Here is a 24431-nt window from a genome sequence, read left to right as displayed (position 1 = left end):
GGCAAAGAAATTGTGCAGAATTGAGATTCCTGGACCAAATTCTGCCTTTCTCCCTTTTCAGCTAGTCAGCAGTGCCAGTGGAGTGGAATTCCCTTTCCAGACCTACCGGGAACTTCTTTATTGCATCATGAGAGACCAGTCTGCAGAGATATGCATCAGTGCCTTCTGTACCACCCTCCCTTTGAGCTTTGGGTGCAAGGAGCTGGACAGGACCCAAAAGGATGGAAGAAGATGTGGTGGCATCACAGCAGTTTTTAATTGGTGTTCCCAATGTCCAGACACTGCAAGTAAGAACAGTGTGCAGAATGCTCTGTTATACTGAGTTATAAGCAGCTCTCCAAGTATCTGTCACCAAACAGACCTTGCTTACAGAAGAGAACTTGACCTACTAGAACTTGACCCGCTGCGTGCACAAAAATGTACATAGACTTGTAGAAGATTAGTTTAGATAACAACTTTAACTAACACAAATATTAGTCGAGAAGTCTTTAAGAGATTAAAAACAAAAAAAAGAAGCCCAAGAACTTGCTACATCTAATTATGCATATTGTCAGAAGTGGGGTACATCCAGAACAGACTTGGGTACAAGTGCCACTAAAGAACTAGTAGTGCAAACACTACTGGTTGCTCATCTCTGCAACTATAGTAACTGATGTCTTTTTCTGCTCTCATTGCCTAGAATTTCAAGTGGTTTTCTGGGATTACAGATAGAGGAATTGTCCTCACAGTATTAGCTCATAGGCAATCTTTTGTCTAGAGAGCTCGCCAGAAGGGATTATTTACACTAATCCTGCAGTAGAACCTTTGAATTGCTCTGTGTGGAAAAGAAAATGAGTATCTGTACTCTGCGAAGGGTAGACATCCATGTGCAGGGGAAGCAGACAGCAGGAAAGGGTGCCCTAGGGGCCTGTGAGGAAGATCAGAGTTTCTGAGATCCTTGGGCCTGTAGTTCCCAGGGCTGCCAGTGGGCAGGCTATGTCCCTGGGGTGACAGTATCAAGGATACAGAGAGCTCATACTAAAACGCTAGAATCCAGAAAACTGAATTCTGGTCTTACAGCTTTCAAAGCTGCTTTGTTTCCTTCAACAACAGTTCATCCTTCAAAAAATAAAATAAAAAAAATGCACATTCCATAGTTCTGACCACACAAAAAAATTGTCAGTTAACAGAAAAAGGACAAAAATTTCCACGTTTTTCTTTAACACAACCTTCCTCCCCCTCTTCCCCACCACCTCTCCCACCAACAATGGAAATCACTAGCTCCAATTTGAACAGCTTATGAAAGTCACACAGGCTGTGGTACGAAACACAACCTGAGGTTTGCATCACTGCCTGCAGGAGGCCAGTGTGGCTGAATCAGCTTGTCAGGAGACAGGGCAGCAGACAGGCACCACATGAACCCTTGGAGGAAGCATAGTCCCAGCCTGGCTCTTCCTGCCACTTCCCCAGGCAGGTTGGTGGCAGTCTGCACAATGAGTTCCCAACCTCCTCCATGGCATCCAGAAGCCCCTAAAAAGGTTCCATCAAGCACAGGAGCCAGAGCATGATTTAATTCAGTTATATGTTGGGCAAATTAATTCCAGAGCTGGCCCCTGCACTGCAGTCATTCTCCATGTGGTTTTTTTGTGGCAAAGGGGCCAGATTCTCCATGCAGCTCCACCTTGTTCCTCGCCCGCTACTTGAAGAATAAGGGGAAAACAGTTTTTCAGAGCAGAAGAATGAGACTTGACTAAGAAAGAAAATGCAGGCCTACCAGACTCCAGAGTGAAATAACATTAATTACTTGTTTAAGTATTTTTCATGTCGTTGTTTTGTTCTTCTAACTTAGAGTTAGTAATATAAGACATCTCATTATTTTTATAAGTCTTTGGCTTGCAAATCTATCATTTACCCATGAGGTGGCTCTTCCAGACTTTGGGATAAAGGAAAGTAGTTCAACTTTTAGAAAAATGTTGATACTACACTGCAATGACACATGTTAATAAAGATGCCTTGCCCTCACTCAACACAAATCAGTCAGTGAAATAATATTTGAGACATTGGTTCCATTTGAAAACTGTAATCACACACCTCTACTTTTATCCTTGCGTGCAAACACCCTTGTACCAGCAGCCCCTATCTGGGAAACCCCTGTAACTGCTCCACCAATGCTCCGGCATCTCCAAAACTCCTCAAAATGCACGTGGCTGGCAGAGCACCCAAGTGCTGACAGGACTGAGGAAGAGGAAAGGACAAGGTGAAAGGACACAACAGGCATTACCTCTTCCTGCCGCAGTGGACCTTTCATCCCAGCCACATCACAGATGGGCTCTTTCATCTGTGGTTTCAACAAATGGAGAGTAAGCAAGTGATCTTTTGCTCTCAGAGCAAGACACTAAGCTTTGTATCAGCTGTTAAGGGAGAATTGGGACCAGGGAGACCCAGCCTTGTGTAAGCTGGAGAAGAGGGAGGGCTATGAGGGACCACAACCACATTGCCTGTCACAGCAGGATATATTGCAACAGTCAACCCTCGTGGGAGAGCAAATTCCCTACTGAATCTGCATCCGCTCATAATATCCTTCCATAAAGACTCTGTCATGGCAGGAGACCCAGTCTCCGAAAGCCCTTACCTCAAGCTGGAACACAAACTATGTGAGCAGTGAGAGGCAGAGCAGCTTACAGTTTCTCACAGATGCTCTCTGTGAAGCACTTTCTCTGGTCTCCCCTTACAAAGCAAGTTTGTGGTAATCATGTCTGACTTTCCTGAATCTGCAGGGTCAGCTGGCCCCGCTCCTGCTAGCGCAAGATACTGGATGTGAGAGGCAGCCATGGCCTCACAGAGTGGTTGGGACCATGAATGACTTTTGCAGGATGATGGCAAAAGGAGTTAAGGAAAAAGCAAAATGACATAAGTATAAACACACTGCTGAGAAAAAGAGTTTCCCCAGGGTCATAGATACATATTGCAATTGTTTGGGACATGTAATTTCTTTGCAACATAATATTTAATTGTATCCCATTAACATTCCTGTGCTGTAGTAAAATGTGCTATTGTAGCAAGTTTTGACATGAGCTGTAGGTTTTGGCTAAGACCTACTTTTCACTGGAGTGCCATGGTGTGGCTGCTTGCAGTAACTACATTTCATATATTTCTTGCACTGAAAAAGGAATTCGAACCCTCTTGTTTCAAAACAAAAACTTCCAAAATTCAGGCTGTGGCCTGGGAACTGGGAAATCCATGTAGCTGGAGGAAGATGGGAGGGAGCTGAACTTTTACACTCCCTACACTTAGTCTGTATGAGGTTAAAGTATTACCATGGAGCTAGCAGAGAGGGTGGTGGCAGAAGGAAGTAGGGGGCCCAGGGTGGTGCCAGACCTGGGAAATCTTTCTGAATAACTACACAGCTGTTGTGTTGATGATGACTTGTCTTTTGTTGTTTTTCCTTCTAGAGAAATACTTCTTAAGAAAGTCATTTATATAAAAACAAGAGTGCTAATCAAAATCACTGAGGCACTGCTGCAGGTGACTCTGCCTGTACAGACACTCAGCTCCACAGGGCAGATCTGAGGCTCTTGGGGAGTTTTGGATGCTTTTGTAGAAGAGTATTAGCATTAGCAAGAGTGGATCATCTCTTCAGAACATGGTGGTAGAGTGATCCACTGTCGCAGGAAATGCACCTTCTCTTCGTTCTCCTTGGCTTTAGGGCCATCTCACTGTTCCTGGTTGGTGATTGTTTTAATCTCATTTCTTTATCTGAAACTGTGCAATGCAGTGAGCTGCCAGCTCTAGCCTGGCCAACCATTCTAGCAGAGGCCACATCTGGAAGTGCTTTCTTCCAGCTTTGCAAGATTTTGTTCTCCTTCAGGTATTCCTTGGAAGGCACCACTCAGAAATACTGTAGGAACAGTGAAAGCAAAACCAGAATCTGCTTTACCAGCACTGCAGCAGCAGTTCCTGGTGCACTCCACTTGCACCCAGCCCCCGAAGCCTGGCAAACCCCAGGGAGCTCAGCCCACAGTAACCACTGGAGGAAGGAAACCTTGGGTCACCACAAGGAAGCAGGGACCCAGACACAGAAACAAGGTCCTCTCTGCCCACCCATGCCTCATTCATGACTGGACATTTGCTGAGATGCCATCCACAAGAACATGGGGTGGAAGTAGAAGAGCTCACTCCCAAAATCTGTGCATTGTCCAAGTTGAGGCAAGGACAAATGTCACTGACCTTTACAGTATTCCAAGAACTAAAATCCCCCAGTTCCCTTCCTCTCCCTGTAGAAATGGTTTAAAACCTGTTCTCTTCTCAGTCTTTCCCTGGGGGGAAAAAAACATCAATCTCTATGCAAGCGTATTTGTTCTGTGTGTTCCTTATTTTATATTTTATGAATCTATGCCAACTTTCAGTCATTGAATCCAGACACTCATGTTAACAATGGATGATTACATTTTCCATCTGAATGTTTTTGCACAAGCATAAGCATTAATTCAAAGTACTCTTTTTACAAGTAGCAGTGTTGTAACATATATTAAGATGAAATATTTAACTGGTGCAGATGAAACTGCTTTGCTGGAACCAGCACAGCCACACTAGTTTATGCCACCAGAGGCTTTAGTCCACAGCTGTTTCCCCAATCCTGGGCAGCCAGGATGCTGTGTTTGGGCCAGTAGGATTTATGACCATTTTAAATAGAAGCGACTTTCTCATGCGCATCGGTAAACTGCTGTGCTATTGGACTGCGGGCAGCTGAGTACTTTTCCACTCTTTTTAGCTATTGCTATCAGAAATCATGGGTTAGTCGATAACCACATTCCTTCGAGATGAGTTTGCCAATGCACTGAAGGAGATCTGTTCACACTGGGAGGCATTGTTTCCCAGGCTATTCCAAACAATACAGAAAACACTGTGTTCTCATTGAGTACTGTGAAGAAAGAGCTCAGTGGAAGGGTTTTTAAAGCACCAGCATACACAACTCTATAAACTATATTCTTCAAATAAAAAAAAAAAAGCCCTCTATGTCATGTGGTACTAAATCATGATTCGCTCATGGACTGCATCCAGCATCAGAAGTATGGATGAGCTTTGGCAGGGTTTTCCAAGCAACAGAAAGAAATACTTCATTCCCAGTAGAAGAGAGAAAAAAAATAATAATTAAAAAAAAAAAAAAAAAAGCAGAGATTACATGAGCATTTGAGGCCACTTCATTCTCATTAGCAAAACATAATGACAAATTCATTGAAATTTGTAGGATCAAGATATTTGGGGTAAGACCTTGTCCTAACTTAACTGTTGCTTCAGATACTGAGTCAGTGCAGAGAAAGAAAATGTTAATCCATCCATAGTGAACTGGATTAGTTTTGTCAACCAGGTCAGAGGCAGTATTTCAAGAACTAGCTTGGTATTGATGCTTTAAATAGCAGCAGAGTGTATATGCCCCTACATAGTACTTGCTGTGAGGAGCTACACAAATACACATTGGTTTTGAGGTGGCACTGCAAACCAGCAATGTCCTGTTGGAAAATGAAGCAGGGCAGGCTCACCTGTTTGTCATTCCAAGCCAGACAGTAAGAAGTGGGTAGACTCTTCATTGCCCAAATTAGAAATGAATGGGCTACCTTTATGTGCTTTTTGCCTTCAGTTATACCATTGCTCCAAAAAGGGACCTCAGCCTTATGATCTCTTTCCTATCATTCAGCATCCCTCAGAAGATATACTTGGTTTTGCATTGCTTGTTCTAACCTCCCCACTTACCTACTGAATCTAACTGATTTCTTTTAGCTTTAAAGTCAGCTGGATCACGTCAGAAAATGAAGAGTAGGAATTTTCCCAGTAAGAGTTCATCACAGTCCAACAACAAAACAAGTTTTTAATGAGCACAGCAGAAAGAACGTGAAATAAAGATAATCATTTTCCATAATAGACACTTAAACTATTTCAACTACATTACTTAAATCCTTCAGAAACAAGAATTTAAAACCCCAGCTACAGTCCTGTCCTCTTGTCCCTTTCCCTTCCCCTCCCCCTTACATTCAAGCAGCCCCAGAGAAGTCCATAGGAGGTGAATGGACAGATTGTCTTCGCTGGACTGCACTGGGCTTTACTGCCTAGCATAACTTGGCTTATCATCTTCCTGTCATTCTTGTGGGAATCTGTGTCCGAAAGAGCAATTCCAAACTGAGATGGCTGCTTCACAGTCTCTGCCAAGGAAAGTCTCCAGGCTGGATCATGGCCAAACTTAATGCTGCAGCTTTAAAGAGGCAATTTCAGTTCAGGGGGGGTTGTTCTGTTTTGCTTTTAAATCTAGCATATTTTGCAATGAACTACTATATGAGCCCACATTCATGTTACACTAAGAGGATGAAGGAGAGGAAAACAGCGGAGAATAAAAAGAAATCTAGCTGTAAAATAGCAAGTCTGTTATAACAAAGCTAAAAGTCCCTTAAATAGTTCTCCTTATATGTGTTTTGCAATAGAACCAGGTCTGAGAACAGACTGGAGAATTAATATCAACTGAAATGGTGGCTGCTGAAGTCCAAATCACAAGTGGGCACAGGCAGTGGAAAATACTAACCAGTAGCTATACCACCATCACTTCTCTTTCCAGACTCACAGTGCTGCTCCAGAGCCCAGGTAGGCAAAATGGCTTCACGCTGTGTCATTTACAAGTGACAAGCAGTGAGGGAGAGTGTATATCTTGAAAGGAGAAAAACTAAGATTCAGCAGTTATCCACAGCAAGGAGCATCATAAGTTTTCAAACAGAGGTTGTTGCTCTAAACCCACCAGAAATTTCAACAGGGATTTGGTTGGGCCTGTGCCAGGAATAAGCAGAAATACTCAATAAGTTCCTACAACATATCATTCTAGTTTTTATGTAAAATGCTAGAAGTGCTCTTGAAAAAAAAACAACACCCAAACCACAGAAGAGCAGAAGAACAAGAAATAATCTGTCAAAATAAAAGGATTTACATTTTTCTGTGAGGCTCATTCAAGGTGGAAAGCCTAGAAACATGTTGGGAAATGTTCAGAGAGATACTAGCTTGATCAAAGCACTTGACTAGGATAAGGAACTAAAGGATCTGAGTTATTAGTGCTTGGAGAAGAAATGGCTCCTGGGTAGGAGATGGGAAGATAGAAGAGACAACCAAAAAAAAAAAAAAAAGACTGTTCTTGCATTGTGAACCTGAAAGTGACCCAGTGCACCACTTACCATCCATTCACATTGCACTGCTGGGCAAAAGCATTATTCCTGAGGAAATAAAGAAGTTAAACACCCCTCCTCAAAGCCAATGCAAGGTCCTTCCAGTGCTGTTGTAGCTGCCACGAGGCAGCTGCCAACAACAGTCCAGGCCAACCACCCCAAATAGGCGCCCCACTTGGCACACGCCAAGTCCTTCATCCCTGTTACACAGTGTGGGTTTTGGGAGATGAACCCTTGCAAATCTGATTGTGACAGCTGGAGATGTTTCCCTTCTAGCCCTTCACTCCTCCCCACTGCCATACACTGTTGTCCAGGAGCAGAGCATATCGTGCACAGCAGCGTGCCAGCCAAAAACGTGGTGTCCTGACCCCAGCTGCAAAAGAGCTGATGTGTGCCTGAGGGAGAAGCATACTTTAACCCATTTTAGCTGCTTGTCAAGTGAACATGAGTCAGATCCCTACATACCAACAGATATTAAATGGCAGCCAAAACCTGCTAGCAAATGGGACTTCTGCTTCTCATAGGGGCTGAGCCAAGTAGAGCTGAGCAGCTGTCAAGAGTGAAAGTTCCTCTCCCACCTCTTACACTGGCTCAGTTACCCATACAGATTGCAAATATGGGACAGCTACACACCAAGAAAATTGAAATAATTTAGGTTTTGTTGTTGTGGTTCTGCTAGTTTTCTGGGCATTCACCTCCCTGAAGATGTTCAGTGGGAGCACACAGCCAGCAGAAAAGCCACCCTTTCAGTGCAGTCTCATCATCAGTTTTCTGCTGGTTGCCTAATTCAGCAAAAAGAAGGGTTACCGATACAGATGGCCACATAAGCACTAATGCAAACACAAGAGAGACTGGGAAAATTGGAAGTGGGAGTAGGGAACACAATCACAGGCTTTGGGGAAAAATATCACTACACCACACCATGAGGCTGTGGCCACATAGGGATCCTTAAGGTGACCTCAGCCAGTAGCTCAGGAGGTGAGAATATCCAGGCATCTCCAGATGAAGAGGAAACAAAACAAAAAAACATATTTACTCCTACTTACACTGGGGAACTATTTCTTACAATACTTCCCTTATGAACCCAGGGGCATCCAGCACTGCCAACAGTGCAGCATTTCATGTGTCAGCAGCCACTGAAATGGCAGGGGTGAACCAAGGTGAGGAAGCACAGGCTGAGCTGGAGCCCTGCTGCTGAGTTCAAGGTAGGGCCAGGGGAGCACAAATCCTTGCAGCACACAAAGAGTAAAATCACTGCAGATCATTTTCTCACAGTCTCATGATAGCCTTGGTAGAGCAATACTGCACTAGATAAAAAGCTTAGAAGTTTTTCATATTGAAAGTCACACCAAACATTAATCTGAATCAACATCCTCAGGTGATAAGGGACGTTATTCAGAGGATCAAAGTCTCTACATTTCCTCTTTGCAACACTGACGGATTCAGCTGGTACTTTGCAGTAACACAGGTGGCTTGACAATGATGAAGTGTTCATCCCAAGCTCACATAGATCTGGAATAAGAAAAATATACTGACAGTCAGTGCACAATCTAGACTTATTTATAATGCAAACCAAGATCCTGTTTTCCTTCTTAATCTATAATATACTAAAACAGCAGGTCAGACTAAGGAAGTCTAGCAACTAATGAATCTAAACCACAGGAGAGGGAAAAAGACTTTAAATAGAATTTGTATTTTGAAGTCTCAATATGGTATCTCTAAAACACAAACTGCTTTTTATGCCTTTTTTTTTTAAATTTTAACTCTACTTTGATTTATGTCCAGGCAAATATATTAGGCCCAAGTTTTGGGCCTGGGGAGCTTACAGGAATCTGAACCAAGAAGCTGGACCACCTCACCAATAGAGGAGCAGCTGAATAGTCCAAGCAGGTCTTGACAGCACCAGTCAAAGACAGGGAGGGGGCAGGACATCCTTTATTAGAAACCTTGGAGTATGCTTACCTCATTAACCATCAACATTGCACCAACCGAACCACAAATGTGCATTCCCTGCACGCCCATGCGGGCTCTCGGAACTAACCCATAGTTGGGAGACGGATTGCCGTGTGTGGAGAGGCTGGACAGGTACGGCATTGAGAGTGAAACCTTTCACCACAGCACTGCCACTCTTCAAGAGGCATGGTTCCCTCTCCAACTTAAAGCAGGCTTTAAGTTCTCATAGCTTATCAGAAAAAAAGACCCCGTAAGGGCAAGGTAGGTGTTAATTTTAGCTAGAAAGCTTCCCCTTAATGTTGCCTGATGCACATGGGTCCACAATGGTGACTGACACTTGCAGGGAATTTCTGCACGGGAAGAAGGGATAAGGTTGTTTTCATGGCGTAAATCCCACATTCCAGACCAATCTTGTCAGTAACTAGTTAAATGGTTTTAGGGAGGTAGCTAGATTTTTGAACCAATTTTTTGAAAGTGTAAATATTTGTCTGTTATTAAAAGAGAGGAGTTAAATATTTTTGACCACCTGTAATGGTTTGATAACTCTCCAGGAACTTTCATTTCCAGATTGAAAATAAAATGCAGACCCAAAAGATAACTTTTGCTGCCGTGAAGTATGTTGAGCACTTACTTTCCTAGCCCACATTAACGCCAGCCCAGAAGAGTCAAAAAAGTCTTATTCCTAGAGAAAAATAAAGGTATGCTGTGTTCCCAAAAATATTGCACTATTTGCTGTTTGAATGGTAGAAAGTACCTCTGAGACAAGGAAAAAATATTGTTTTTATTGAGCTGAATGCAATATCTTTGCATTACATTAGAGCCCTCTCACTCATCAACTTCACCAAAAGCATACTTTGGTTTTCAGTTTCTCTCTGCATCTTGCATCACCATACCTCTGGTTACTTATAATGAATCTGCTCTTGCATGCTAGTAAATTTGAGGTGATTTCCTTTTTTGTAATGACAGTTTGATATGTTGCATCGCATGGCACTAGAACTGCCAAGCCAGCCCTGATACCTCCAGAGAACATGGAGATGGAAAGGACTGACCAAGCCCTGCTTTTGGTCCTTTCTGTTTTGCAACTAACCACAGCACATGAATACAGACTGGACCTTGGCAACAGTTCCTTCATTACTAACAAATTAACAGCTTCATAATTCCCCCTTTCTTTTTGTTCTGTGTGCACAGACACGCACATACGCGCTTGGGGACTTGATCTTTTTTCATCTTGACAAATCCTTCCTCCTGCTCACCCCAGTTTTCAACAGCACAATGGGGGGCCAATCAGGAAAGCTTCCCAAGGCCTATCAAACAGATCTATTTAACTTGTTTCCAGTTCAGTCCAGATCTTCATGAGGAAATACAAAACAGCCATGAAAAACAACTTTCTTCCGCAAGCCCTCTAGCCACAATTGTCAAGTGAAAATGTGGCCCAAATGTGGGCACTCACAAGCATCTTTGTAAAAGCCTGGGTGCCCCAGAGGGTACAGCTGCATTCTGGAAAGGTGTCCATGTCAGGAGCAGACCCAGTCCCCAACCCACCAGAGCTGCAACCACTTTTCCCCTCACAGAAGCAGCACTGAGCAGCCCAATACGAGATCCAGACCCAGCGCTGTAAGACACCATGCAGGTCACTGGCCTGGCTCTTCCTGCTGCATCCTGGGCTGGCGCTGCTTCAGAGGCTTTTGTGCAGCGCAGATGGGGCCCAGTGAGGCTCCTCCTGTGAGGCTGTCTGAGGGAAGGAATTGTTTGATTTGTGAGATGAGAGGAAAAAATAAAGCTCCTGTGTTGTTTTTCATTTGGGATGAAGAGGAGGAAGAGAGTTCTCTTATTTTTGGTAGATGAAGTGTGTTCACTGCACATTGCTTTCAAAGGGAGGAAAGGAAGTGTGGAGGCTGGGTATCCAATGCGCCTGTGCTTCAGGCAAGGCCCTCTCCCAGGGGTGGGCGACCCTCAGCCAAAACAGCCCAGTAGAATGTTGCAGCTGGTGCAGGGGATCCATGTCCCACCATAACCCCAGGGCCGTCGGGCGAAGACAGAGCAGGGGCAGGGGCAGCCCCGCATCCTCCCTCCTGTGAATCAGCCCTTCCTTTCTGTGGCATTTCATGCAATTCAATGAGGTGCTTTGTTTGAGGGAAAAGCAAAATGTTTGCTTGACCCAAAATGAACTTCAAGGTTTTAAATTCACCAATAAGCCATGACAAAAATGAGGTTTTGAGTTAATGACTCCAATTTATTTTCACATTTATGTGCTGACAGACGATCAAAAAAATAAGCATACATACAATGAATTTGTGTCTTCCACTTTTTTTTCTCATGAATGATATTACATATTTCTAGTTACTGGTGCTGGAAAATTTATCTATATTTTATTTTAAAATTAAATAGAAATGCCCGAGAGTAGATTTAAAATTATACCAAGCATGGATAAGTTGCACTTAGCAACTCTGGCCCTTGGAGATGGCTTAATACTATTTAATTTATTTATTTCTCTGCTACATTTAACTGGACAGATTCCATATTCCATTACAATTCAGAAGTGATATATTTCATCCTCTAATAATACTTCCCAGTTAATTATTACAATCAAATGTTTTTGTATAAAGTCAAACATAGAATCATAGAATCATGATTTAAAGCTCATTTCCTTAAGAATCAGTCATTTTATTCTGAATTTCCAAAAAAAGAAAATACTATTTTAAAATCCAAACTTGTAGATACAATGGAAAATGAATTCCATTCAGATGATGCAATTAACCCCCAGTATAAATAATCTGTGGTGTATATTGTAATATGATAATGTGAAAGTCCAAAAGAACTCATTCCCAGACAACATCAGAAAATCTACTGAGTCAACAACTGCAGCAGACAATAACAGGACGAGTTAAAGGAGCAGAGCTTTAAAGAAGGTTAGTTCAAACTGTACAACATTTAAAATGTCACTGACGAGATTTAATATGACCATTCACACTCAGGCTGTACGTGAATTCACTCGAAAAAGATTTGGTACATAAGATCTGAGTGGGAAGCAACAATATGTTCAATTTGCTGTGCCAAATTACTACACATGGAAGGCTGTTCGTGTCTCCATTTTGCATTATCACCTTCAGGTTTTAAATCATTAAAAAGGAAAATAATTTGCTTAATCCATTTTCTTAAAAATTTGTTTAACTTATATTAAGCAATTACATCTGAAGCTCACTGACTTGACTAAAAGTTTCTGTGCACATACAATGTGGCTAAGGAAGAGATGATAGGAACTGAAATGAAAAAAGGGTATTATTGTATCAATAAACATGTTGCTTCAACTGTTCTCTCAGATAGAAAAAAACCAGCATTTCAGTGGAATATAAGTGACTTCACTACATATGTACAAACAGTGCAAGGACCATATGGTAATAATTACTAGAAGTACATAGTTCACTTTTTCTTGACAAGAGCCACATGGGGTTTTTTTAATCTATTTTATCACATATATGATGTAACAGTATATCAACACAAATCAAACAAACACAAAGCAGCTTTCCAGCTGAGACTCCAGACACACTGAAGTCAGGCAGCTCCAACTTCTGGGTCCCATTCCAAGCTTAGCCCTCAACATCACATTTTCTCCTTTTAGCTGTGATGTTAAAAATGCATGGTTTAAATCACCAGAGAAAGGAGAGAAACCACCACTACATTATGAATTCCAACACCAGAGCAAAACTGAACACAAGAAAATTTGATCCCCCTCAAAAAGCCTCCCAGAGTGATTACCTCAGGAAGAAGTTACTTATTGGTCCTTGGCAAATGCAGGGGCTTCCCTCTTCCGCAGTGACACCTTCACCATGCATCTTGGTTTAATATCAACCTGCCACTTGACCCACAGCTTAAGGCTACAGCATGGAAAAAAAACTAAATTCAGCAGAAGACCCAGCAAGGGTATGTGGCACCACATGAAAAAAGCAGCCAAGATGAAATGGCTGTAGTTCAGACCTGCTAATAATTTCCCAGACGCTGTTCCCTTAAAATTCAGTATTGTAGTGCTTTAGAAACTCCTTCAACATTCTTGATTTTTTTTTTTTTTTTGAGATATGCAATATCTAAAGGCTGAAAGAAAAGTGTCATAGCCCCATGACTCAACATATTCATCTGGTGTGAGTTTATGATGCTGGATCAAAACCACTCCAGAGAGGATCCTGGTGGATAATCTATCCACCAGTCAGGCTGGAGAAAGGTGCTCATGGCATGATCCAAAACTTTGTACCACAGCATCCCCAAGGGGAACACTGTATCTGGGGTTCCCTGATGAAGCTTACCCTTTGTCCAAGACCAGGTGCCTTGCTCCACTTCTACTTGCTCATGCAACGATCCAGCATCAGTTAATCAAAGAAAATGCCTGCTTTGCAGACCATTTGCTACTTCTGGTATACTCTGGGTTTTTTTTACCTTTTCGGAACTTATTTTCTGGGCATACAGCTGAACACTGAAATGTTGCCCAGCCCAACCACTCCCTGCTCTGCTGCCATCCTGCAGATGAAAAAAACAGGTTTGTCCCATCTTGACTACCAGTCTTGTTCCAGTTTTTGCCTTCCAGAAGGCTTCACAACACTCCTCACAGCAGAGCCTGCTGCTCCAGGCACCACCTCTGGCCCTGTCACCTCTGACCCCATCAGCTTGCTCTCTGCATCCACCACACGCTGCTGTACATCATTTGTTATGAAGAGCGAAGCCTCCCCCCCCAGGTCAAGTGCCTTGCTGTAAGAACGCGGCCACCGATAAGGGTGTGATCAGAAAGTGAAAAGGAGCTGCGTGAGATGTCTACTCCGAGGCAGCTGGGAATATCTTCAATAACCTATTGCACTGGGCCACATCTGGCTTTTTTTTAGGAAGGAAACTACCAAAAAACACCCCCATAGTGCTGTACTGCTATTTCCCATGGCATACAGGGAATCAAGTGGCTTCCATGAGGCCATGCAAGCCAGGACACTTCGTGGCTTGGGCCAGTCAGTAATGGTTGTCACATTAGCTTTCTATCTTGGCAGTTGTCATCAAACTACACCTGTCTGACTCAAGCCTGCACCACCAGTTCTATTGCATTGCACAGAACCAATTTTAATAATCCTAATTAATAGCCGAAGCTGTGGCAGCATCACAAAAAAATAAAAGGTATTCTTCACATTTGAGGTTTGGATTTTGCAGGATACACAGATCTTAATTTCATAACTGTACATTAAGGTCAAACCAGCAAAGGGATTAAATTAATCTAGCTTATACTTCAATGAACAGAAAAATGGTTCCCATCATTGTCCCATCAAATCATCTGATTTTATAAATCACATATAAGTAAAATGAACACTTATAAATCCAGAAAAAATAATAAAGTCTTTCTCATTCTGTTAAGTCTACAAAGTTTAAATGTGGCAGGAAAGTGAGCTAATTTAAAATTATCATTTGGGTCAGCGTATCTATTTACAGTGTTCAATTACATGATCATATCATTTTGTACAGCCTTCTTTATATTGGCAAGCTATAAAAGAGCTTCTTCGAATGGAACCATTGTTCTGCTACATGCTCTAAGAATAGCATAGACTATATATAAGGCCTCAGATCCAGGGCTGTGCAGAGGACTTGCCTTGATAAATTCAGAAGTTTCCTATTGCATCAAAGTTCCTTCCTCCTTTCTCTTCCCAGTCTCTCTTGCCCAAATATACCAGACTGTATTTGGGCCAAGCAGCTTCCCCATCCCCACTCCTCCAAAGGAGCTGCTGTGAGGTACTGATCTTCTGTCTTTTCTTTCCTAGGACAGACAAATGCATTTTATTATTTCCAAATTTGAAAGATTGCTCTTTTTTTATTTTTTAATCATGTTTAGCCTAGTCTGACACACAATAACTGAACTACGTGCTATTTGCAGGTCAATATTTTCATCTTCTTGCTAAGAGATGCAGACAGAAAGCTTCCTGGGAACCCTAGTCAGTTCTGGACCTCTCTTCTGTTTTTCAGTGGGTGATGGTTTATCCACAGCAGAGCAGTGGCATTTCAATCCCAAGTCTATCATCATAAAATTATTGGGAACTCTACTAGAAAACTCAGTTGAGGATGCTTTGTACTTTCTCACAGTAGTAAAAATATTTTGATCAGTAGCATGAAGGTTTTAAAGCAGCTACACAGTTTTGTCTTGCTTTTAGCTGGTGATAGGATAGAAGAAAGAAAAAAAACCCAGCATTTTATTTACTGACTGGCTAAAGAAACTGTAAAAACAACAGTGTTGGTGATGTTTGATAATGCATATATGGAGGGTGGGTAACAAAAATTAAAATATGAACTAACAGAAAAAAAATCCTAGGCTTAAACTAGGAGATACCAGAGGAAACAATAAGTTATGAAAAGAACAGCAACTCCTTTTTACTCCTGTCAGAGATTTTCAATATCCTTCCAAACCAGGGTCTCAGTGAAGGAAAAAGCATAGCTTATCCAGCTCAGACAGACTCCAGGGAGTCTCAAGGGCACATTGACCTCCAGAGACAGGAGATGCTTTAACAAGACCGTTTTGCTCTCTGCCTGCAAAGGCCCATGCTTAAACCTTGAGGAAAGCAACTGTGGGATAAAAAGCACCTGTGCAAAGCTTTTGGTATCTGTAAGGGTTTGCTAGTGCTTCTCAAAAGCCTCCTAAAGAAATAAAATCTAAGAAGGAGGGCAGTTCAATTCCCAAATATCACTGCAGGCAATATCAGATGAGCACTTATTGCCAAGATCCAAAATGCCTGAGAGGCACCTGGGAAATTAACCCAGGGAGTCACCAAGAGGTTAGATTTCACAGTAAGTGACCAGAAGTTATGTGAGAGCATATTTTTTCAGATTTGTAGATGTGTTCAAAACGATGCAGACTGTTTCCATACAATTTCTTCTAATCTAACTCACTCTGCATCCCAAACACGCAGACCAGGAATGCAGCAGTCTGGCACGAGCTGTTCATGAGGGGAGGAGGACCCAGCTGCTATTTATAATATTATACTCTACTATCCACTCTCAGCAAATGACTTCATGCTGTGGCATGGACAATCACTTGAGGGACAGACCCTCTTTTATTTCAGTTTTAGAAATTCGATCAGCAGCTCACCGCAGAAATACCTCCTAAAAAATTGCATGTGAGCTTATAGAGATAAATTCTTAAACTTTGTTAGTTTTGGCCTGTCTCTGGTCCCTCTGGAGTTATTTTGGCCAGCACTCTCAGTTTCTGAGAATCTCAAAGATAGTATTACCACAGAGAGATTTCTTCATGCACACACACTGATGCACTATGGGGACATTTATGGCATCTTTAAAGAACCTGAATTCTCTGGAATATTAAAGATATAGAAATAGATTCCACCTTCAAGTACCACCGAATTGTGTGAAATCTTTACACTGGATCAAAGAGGATCTTCTGAATAAAAAAATGGAGCAAACTTGTCTGATAGAGCAGATAATAGTTAGAGTGCTTCTCACTTTATCTGGGCATTTCCCTTTCATATACTTGAAAATTCTTCATCGATGAATAACATTAGAGCATTATTTTTAAAAGTGTATTGTCTTTGTCCTCAAACAGTGCTGGTCCTCTATGCAGCAGACAGTGCAAAAAAACCATGGTCCAAGAATATCTAAGAAAATGGAAAGAAAAGAGTAAAAGAAAATAGCACTCAAGATACTGTTCTAGCTGAGGTTTCTGAAGCAAGTGATGAAATGCCTAGGAAATGTGAAGTAAAACCTAGCCTTCAGAAAGGAGGTCACCCTGATTTTACAAAGCACTGAAGGACTCATGTTACTTTTCTGAGAAGTCTATTTTGGTTTTACTATTAGCAGCACCCCTGGATCATTTAGCCTTTCCATTGGCTTCAGCCAGGATTTAACTACAGTTGCTGGAGTAGGCTGCATGCAAAAAAAAAAAATCATGCAAACATGTTACCTGGCAAAGCTGAAATATGGGTGAGTAACATCTGTTTAAGCAGAAGGAAGACACAATTTGCTGAGAGTTGCAAGTCAAATCTGTGGCAGAGACCAGCTTAGAAGCGATGCATTCATCATGTCAAGGAAAAAAGCTTTGGGATGGTGGCTAATTGATGAATTTGGGGAAAGAAGAGAGGGACAAGAAAACCTTTCCATTAAAACTACGTGCAATGTGTGATTTGATTATCCAGCTACAAAGCATCACCAATGCAAAATGCATCAAGCACTGGCACACTGAAAGTTAATGAGAAATAAACAGTGATGCGAGACATGATTACCCTGTCATCTGGATTATGTGATAGACCTCATAATTCATTATCATCCCCCAAATAAACTGCAAAGCTGACTTCACTACTTACACCTGTAGTATCATCAGTCTGTAAGTACTCACTGCTGGTAAAGAGAAGTTTCCCTTCACACTGAGCATGGCAGCACAAGTCATCCTCCAGATACCAGTACACTGAAACAGCCTCACTCTGCTCCCACAGGCACCCCATATAAATCCAGGAGGGGTCCATTTGTAGTCCTGTTATTTCTGGACAGTTTACTGTAGCTTAAGTAACTCTTTGACATGGGTGGATGAACAACATAGCAAGTTCATTTTCTTCATTATAAGAACCAATTTCATACCCTCAAACAGCAGAGAAAAATTTGTTTGATAGAGCACTTTATGAAAATGGCTTATAGTTTTATAGAAATAAGCAAAAAATGAAATGCCATTAAGAAAAAAATCACAATACTAAGAACAAGGCTGATTAAAAAAAAATAGGAGAAGAGAAAAAAATCAATTTGATGGATAAAGCCTTTACATAAAAGACTAAAAAAACCCCCGGCATATAAATCATAAAAAAAAGGTCCAGAAGAAGTCTGAGAACTCAGGTAGTACATCCTTGTGCTTTAAAGACTGACTACACATCATTTATGACAGATATTTTTCAAACTTGTCTTTAAAAGCTTCACCATCTTCAGACAACCATTTTCCACATTTCACTCTTCTTTCCTGAGAAAGTATTTCCTAATACCTTTGTCCACTGAAACTTCCTGCCTAAACTTTTTTTTAATGTAAATCCATTAATTCTTGTCCTAGCAACAGCGGATATATAACAATACCACACTGCCTTTAGTTCTGTGGTAACTTTTTACTTGTTTGAAAATTATCACTATGTTTTCCTACACTCCTCAGAGAAAAGCAAACAGCTTGCTTTTTTTGTCCTTCCTCATATTTTAAATATACCTCTGATAATTCCCTTGGCCTAGGAAACAGTGATCTCCAACTGACCTCTGTATTTCTTTATTTTGAGTGTTTAATATTGAGCACTGCTCCAGGAGAGGGTACAAAGGAAAGATCAACTCAACTCTGATGTACACCCCTCCTTGATCCATTAGAATGGGACTCCTTGCTCCCATTACAACAGCGCTTTTCCCCAAGCAGCTTGACACAGATTCTTACCTTTTAACTCACCCAAGAAGAGACCATTCCCACTGAAAAACACTTCCCCCACCGCTGATCACTGCTTCCAAGAAGGGATTAACATTTGTGGCCATCCTGTGCTACAGCAATAGCACAGAGATTTGAAGGCTCTACCAGTGCAGTAGCTCATTCATGAAACCACTTACTCCTCACATGCTATTGGTTTAGGGGGCAGATTTTAGGCTTTGATTGGGAAATATTCATGTGCTGGAATTACTGGGGTTATAAACACATTTCCTTCTTCTCCTGGTTTTGTCCATGCAGTTCTCCCTTTTCTGCACTCATTTTGGCTGCCCAGTTAACCAAGGAAAAGTATCACTAATATGTATGCACTATGTCACTGAAATTGTGACCATCCACATACACAAAAAAAATTAAATAAAAAAAAAAGAAAAGGAAGAAAGGTCTTTGATATACAAGGCAAATTGAGAAACCCTCCTCATAGTGTGGAGGAACAGCTTATCAGCACTTAGTGTAACACCTGGGCGCAGAGAGATGCTTCTTTTATGTACACTGAAGGTCTCACATTAAAAAAGTGGTTAATGACTACTACATCTCTCTACAACTAGTTGAATCGCATTTCTGCTTTTGTTACAAGCAAAGGGAACAGTTCAGAAATACTTTCCATACTAGACTGCTAGTGAAACCAGAAGAACTGCTCCTACTATTGTGCAAATCAGTAAACTCTGTCAGTCTTTAGAAAGACAAAGCCTCCAAGGAAGCCATCTCAAAGAGACAGTAAGGTATGTCTCTGCTGCACCCGTTCTCTTGGCTGTTACGAAAAGGTAACCTCATCCCATAACATTTGAGAACCAAAAGCAAATACATGTCACTGACAGCATTCACCCATCCTTTCATCTAACAATCACCACTGTTAAAATGCTTAGACACTATCACAGGGTTTTTATGTTGAACCCTTTGCTGATGTTAGCAATGGTGGTGGAGACTGCGGGTAAGGAAGAAACACAAAGCAGATCTGCAGAAGTGAGGAGAGCTCCCTCTCAGAAGCCTTTCATTATCATATGATGCTTTCTGGCTAAGTGATCACCTCTGATTTGTTGAATCAGTGTCTTAATCATGTACTTGGCACCAAGCAAAGGAACTACCGGCAATATTAACAGAGTTATCCAGGATTGGGGGTGGAAGTCCCTGTTGTTTAAAGCACGAGTTAGACAGTATTACCACATGATCCCCTAACTCAGACTCTTTGAAGTGTTATGAAAACATTTTTAAAGCAATATTTGCCACAGGGTAGTCACTCATGTTATATCTGTCTTACCCCTCCTCTTTCCATCTGTGAGCACCTCATTACCAGTGGATAATACCGATGCTGTAATACCACTTTCCCTTGGGAACAAAATAATAATCATCTGTGTCATTTCAGAAGGATCCTACTTGGGCCTTTATGTGCAGGAATGCACAACTATAAAGCATGCCTGACTAAAACATTTGGTTTTGTTCTGTTCTTAGTTCAAGAAACACAGGTACAGTGTGTGATCATTTGTTTCTAGTTAGGGGGTTTGAATACTCTTTTGTTTGCAAAAAGAGCAAATGCGTCTGCCCCTTAAGACTGAAAATAAACTAAAGATTTCAGTAAATGCAACAACACTACTGTTGCTACTAATACATTTCTATTTGTCTGTAGACTATGATAAGTATTACTTTCATTAGCTTCATTTTCCTCCTTAGAAAGTTACAAGGACTCATGCTGTAGTAGGTTTTATCAGAAAACGACCTGGTCAAACCAGCTCAAGAAGTCAAGGATAGGGAGAAAAGAGCACAGAAGGAAAGACTGCAAGTACCAGCAAATGGACTAAAATCTTTGTACACAAACTACTTGTCTGTATTTTAAGGGAATTTCTCAAAGAACTATTTAAGATTTGGGTTTTGTAGATGATACTGTGAGAAATATCTCTAATTAAAACTTTGGAGACGGTCAAATAAAGTGAAACAAAGAACTTTATTAACAGTGCACTGGGTGCACCAAATTCGTGACCCAGTTCGAGCACACCTGAATGGGAGGGATGAGCCCTTTTAAGACCCTTTGATTAGCATAACCACTCCCTTGCTCCTCCCATGCCAGCCCTCGCTCTTTACTTCCCTAAAAGGCAATCTTTGCTTTCTGGTGCAGTCCATTGGTTGTCCTCATCCACCTATCAGGTTGTTTCCCTACCCCCGGCCACATGGTTCCCTGGCAGTGAGCCCAGGCTGGTCTCACCGCCTTACCTTCTTCCTGGCTCACCTTCACACTATAACAGTAAGCAAACAGAAGAGTAAGTAACAGTAAGCAGGCAGAACTACAAGCAGCAGTAGGCAACAATGAGCAGCAATGGGCAACCCCAAGCAGAACTGTATGTAGCAGCAGGTAGGCAGCAGCAATAAGCAACTTCAAGCAGAACCACAAGCTTTTTTAGGAAGACAATTCCTGCTCCAAAATCTTACAGGTGCTCTGTTTTTGTGTTTATTTGCTTTTGAGAACAATGAACTTTAGAGAAATATCCAAATACTAACACAGTCTAAGCTTATATTCAAAATAGTGGTGCTCTTCCATAAGAAAATGGGACATTTCATGCTGTCCCCTGTCCCAGCTCCATTTCCCAAAACTCATGCAAAACAGCCTACAAAGGGCAGTATCCAGCATGTGTAAGCCCTGCCTCCAGACAGGAGAGTGAAGGTCACCCCTCTGAGCCAAGTGAAGGAGGATAATGGCAGAGTGGAACAATCTGAACCAAGGCTATTTTTGAACTTCATCATCAGGGGACCTAAATCACTGTATTTCATGGTGGCTGTTGTCAAGATCAACTACAGTATCGTGGGAAAAAAAGGGCTAAAGTCACATAATAATTACATACACTTTGATGTTTATTAAGAACAGCTACTCTTGTAAAATTATAATGTTGTATTAATAGATTAGAGCTCAAGTTCCACCAGCACTGTTGTAACATTTAGTGAGGCTAGTTGTTTTGTTAAAGAAAACATACAATTGGATTATACTTTTTTTAAACAATTTACATACAGACCTTTTAGCTTACAAGTATATGACTCAGTTGATGCTATACGTTAATTTTAAGTCTATCCACAATGAAGACCGTCACTCTTGGGTACAGGGGTGCGTGTACACACACATTTATTTTTTGACAGATAAGTGTACTTCTATTTTTATGTAGGGCTCTGTTTACAGGAGGTGAAAATCCCACTGTGCTTGGAAATGACAGCAAGTATCAAAAAATAAATTCATCCACCATGGCTGGAGTAGGCAAATTTGCGGAGTGTGCATATGAGACAGAAATCAAAAAGTAGAGATGCATGAATAAAAAGTATCCTTCCATTTAAATTCTCATCAATATAAAGATACATCTGGAGAAGGTGGCAAAAATAACTATTCCTTCAGTTTGCTTCTGCTGGACCGGAACCTGCAGTGACTATGTAACTTGGTTGTGCTCATTACATCCCTGCAGTCATCATAGATGGATATCTTCCAAACTTTTGAATATTCATTACAAAACATCCTGGAGAGGCAGCAATTGCTGTTATTATTTTTTTCTGGATAAAGACTGGAGAAGAGCAAAAGAAAGGGCCTAATCTGAATGAATGAATAAATAAATAAATAGGCACTTAGAGCAATTTAGGAAAAATTTGTGTATGCAAGTTCAAGCAAGTCATCCATAAGATCTCCACCCAGCTGCTTAAACTGTGGCGTGTCCAAGTTCTCATCAGTCAAATGAGGCTCAGGCTTTCATGCATTTTCTGAGCACCTTCAAACTCTGCCTCTAGACTGGGTTAAGCCAAGCCCAAAACACAGTGGTTGTGAGCACAGAATGGGACACCAACTTCAAACACTTTCCCCGTTCTTGCCAGGTACAGACACAGCACTCTCACCTATCACCTCTTGCCTTGAAAATTGGACTACTGGAAAGAGAAAGCCAGAGATGAATTCCTACTTTGGAACTGGTCTGGTTTATAGAAAGAAGAAATATAATATTCAGAGTATAAGTGTAAGGCCAAAGAAACAATACTGAGTTCTGAGCTTATGCTCTTGTGCCCTGCTATGATTAATACAAGATGTATAAGTGATAAATTTTAAAAGTTGCATCTGAGACGAGCAGTTAGCTACACTGCTCTGGATCGATATCCAGAAATAGCTTTTTAAAGCTGAATTCTGATATCTCTACCAATCCCTGCTTGCAGCAGTCATAACATTTAGAAAATGAATTAATAGGAATCCATGGCTAAGGGTACCTCTGGTGAAGTAGAAGGAAGAAAAAACAGAAGGGTAAATAACATCTATGCAATTCCCAGGCCAAAGTTAGCAGCTGTTGAGAAAATTGTGCAAGGTAGCCAGAGATGCAGCATAATGCAGGATTACAATATTACTGTTTTGTAGATGATGCTGACAAGGAAAAGTAAATGTTTTTTAATCATTATAGGCAAAACTTTTCCATCTTCTAATAAATAGTACTAGAAAGAGACAAAAAAGGGATTTTATTTTTGGCTTTCATACTTGCTCACTTCTAATTAATGGCATCTTAATTGGTCACTTTAGTGGAGCAGGAAGTCAGGCATCAAATCTGATTACATATCCAGCCTGGGATTATTTCCTCAGCAAGTCACAATAGACAGAGCAACGGGGCAACACAAAGCAAATTGTCTGTCATACCTCACCCATCACAGTGGAAATTTTGTTGTTTAGAGCTGCCAGTTTGTAAGCATCACATTCAGGATACATCTTCATTTTTTAAAAAAATCACAGTCCTAAAAGCCATCCAGCTGCAACAGCTATACTGACAGATGAGCACTGTTTACATTCCTCCAGCAGAATGAGATAATACAAGAATGAAAAAAATTCAGCCAAATGTTCTGAAGAGAATTCCCTCCTTTGCAAACATCTGAATTCTGAGCAATGGGATTTTCCACAACTGGAGAGTGCCATTTTCCGATTTCCACACTTTCGAGTGATCTATTGGCTGGTCTTGCACAACTATAAACACAGTGGTATGTTTTTTTAAATTACATCTTTTCAGCCAGATACTTTGTTAATCTCCTATTCAGATCCCTGGGCAGCAACTCTGAGGAATAATAGATGAGTTGGAAAACCACGTCATTTTGACATGAAAGACTTGTGATCCTTTTCCAACTGATCTAAGAGAGTGAGTGCTGTAGTTTTCTCACAATATAGTACCCTGGTCTAAACACATACGCCATTTTCCCCTTTACCCTCATCTCTTCAGCTCGTACTTCAAAGGAATTTTCATATTATTATAAAATGTGTTGATATTCTGGTTGAAATCATAAATGTTTGGGAGCAGAGGCCCAGCAAGAATGATATTCCAAATGGCAACAATTAATTTCAGTTTGTAATACATCTTCAATAAAAGCATTTGTATACGAGGCATTTCTTTGTTTTCTTTTTCTTTTTTTTTCTTTTTTTTAATGTGATAATATAAAAAGCTGGCAAAACAGAACAAGGATGAACATTTCTTTAGATTAATACAATTTTACAGTACAAGTCCTGCTCTTGCTGCTTCGACTTCAATGGAAGCCAGATCTAGTATTTGATGTACATCCTGTGCTCTGGGCACAAGAGTGCAAAAATTGAAATACACAATCCAAAAAACATTAAGGACTGCCTATCCCAATTCACAGATGCATATCTATCAGCCTACACAAGAACAATTAAGTAGAAATTCCTAAATGGAGATTAGATGGCAGAGAAGATTACAAACATAATAAGTGTCATTTCATCTATAGTTTACTGTTTTATATACAGTCTGAGCAAGTATAGAACGAAAAAAAATCATTAGCAGCAGATAACGTGCTGGTAGACAAATGAGCTGATCTCAGTCCAGCTTTTTCTGGACGAC

Source organism: Pipra filicauda, unplaced genomic scaffold (genome assembly GCF_003945595.2).
Source record: "Pipra filicauda isolate LSUMZ 115617 unplaced genomic scaffold, ASM394559v2 scaffold572_size285001_pilon, whole genome shotgun sequence".
Classification (NCBI taxonomy): domain Eukaryota; kingdom Metazoa; phylum Chordata; class Aves; order Passeriformes; family Pipridae; genus Pipra; species Pipra filicauda.
Note: the sequence above shows the minus strand (reverse complement) of the source record.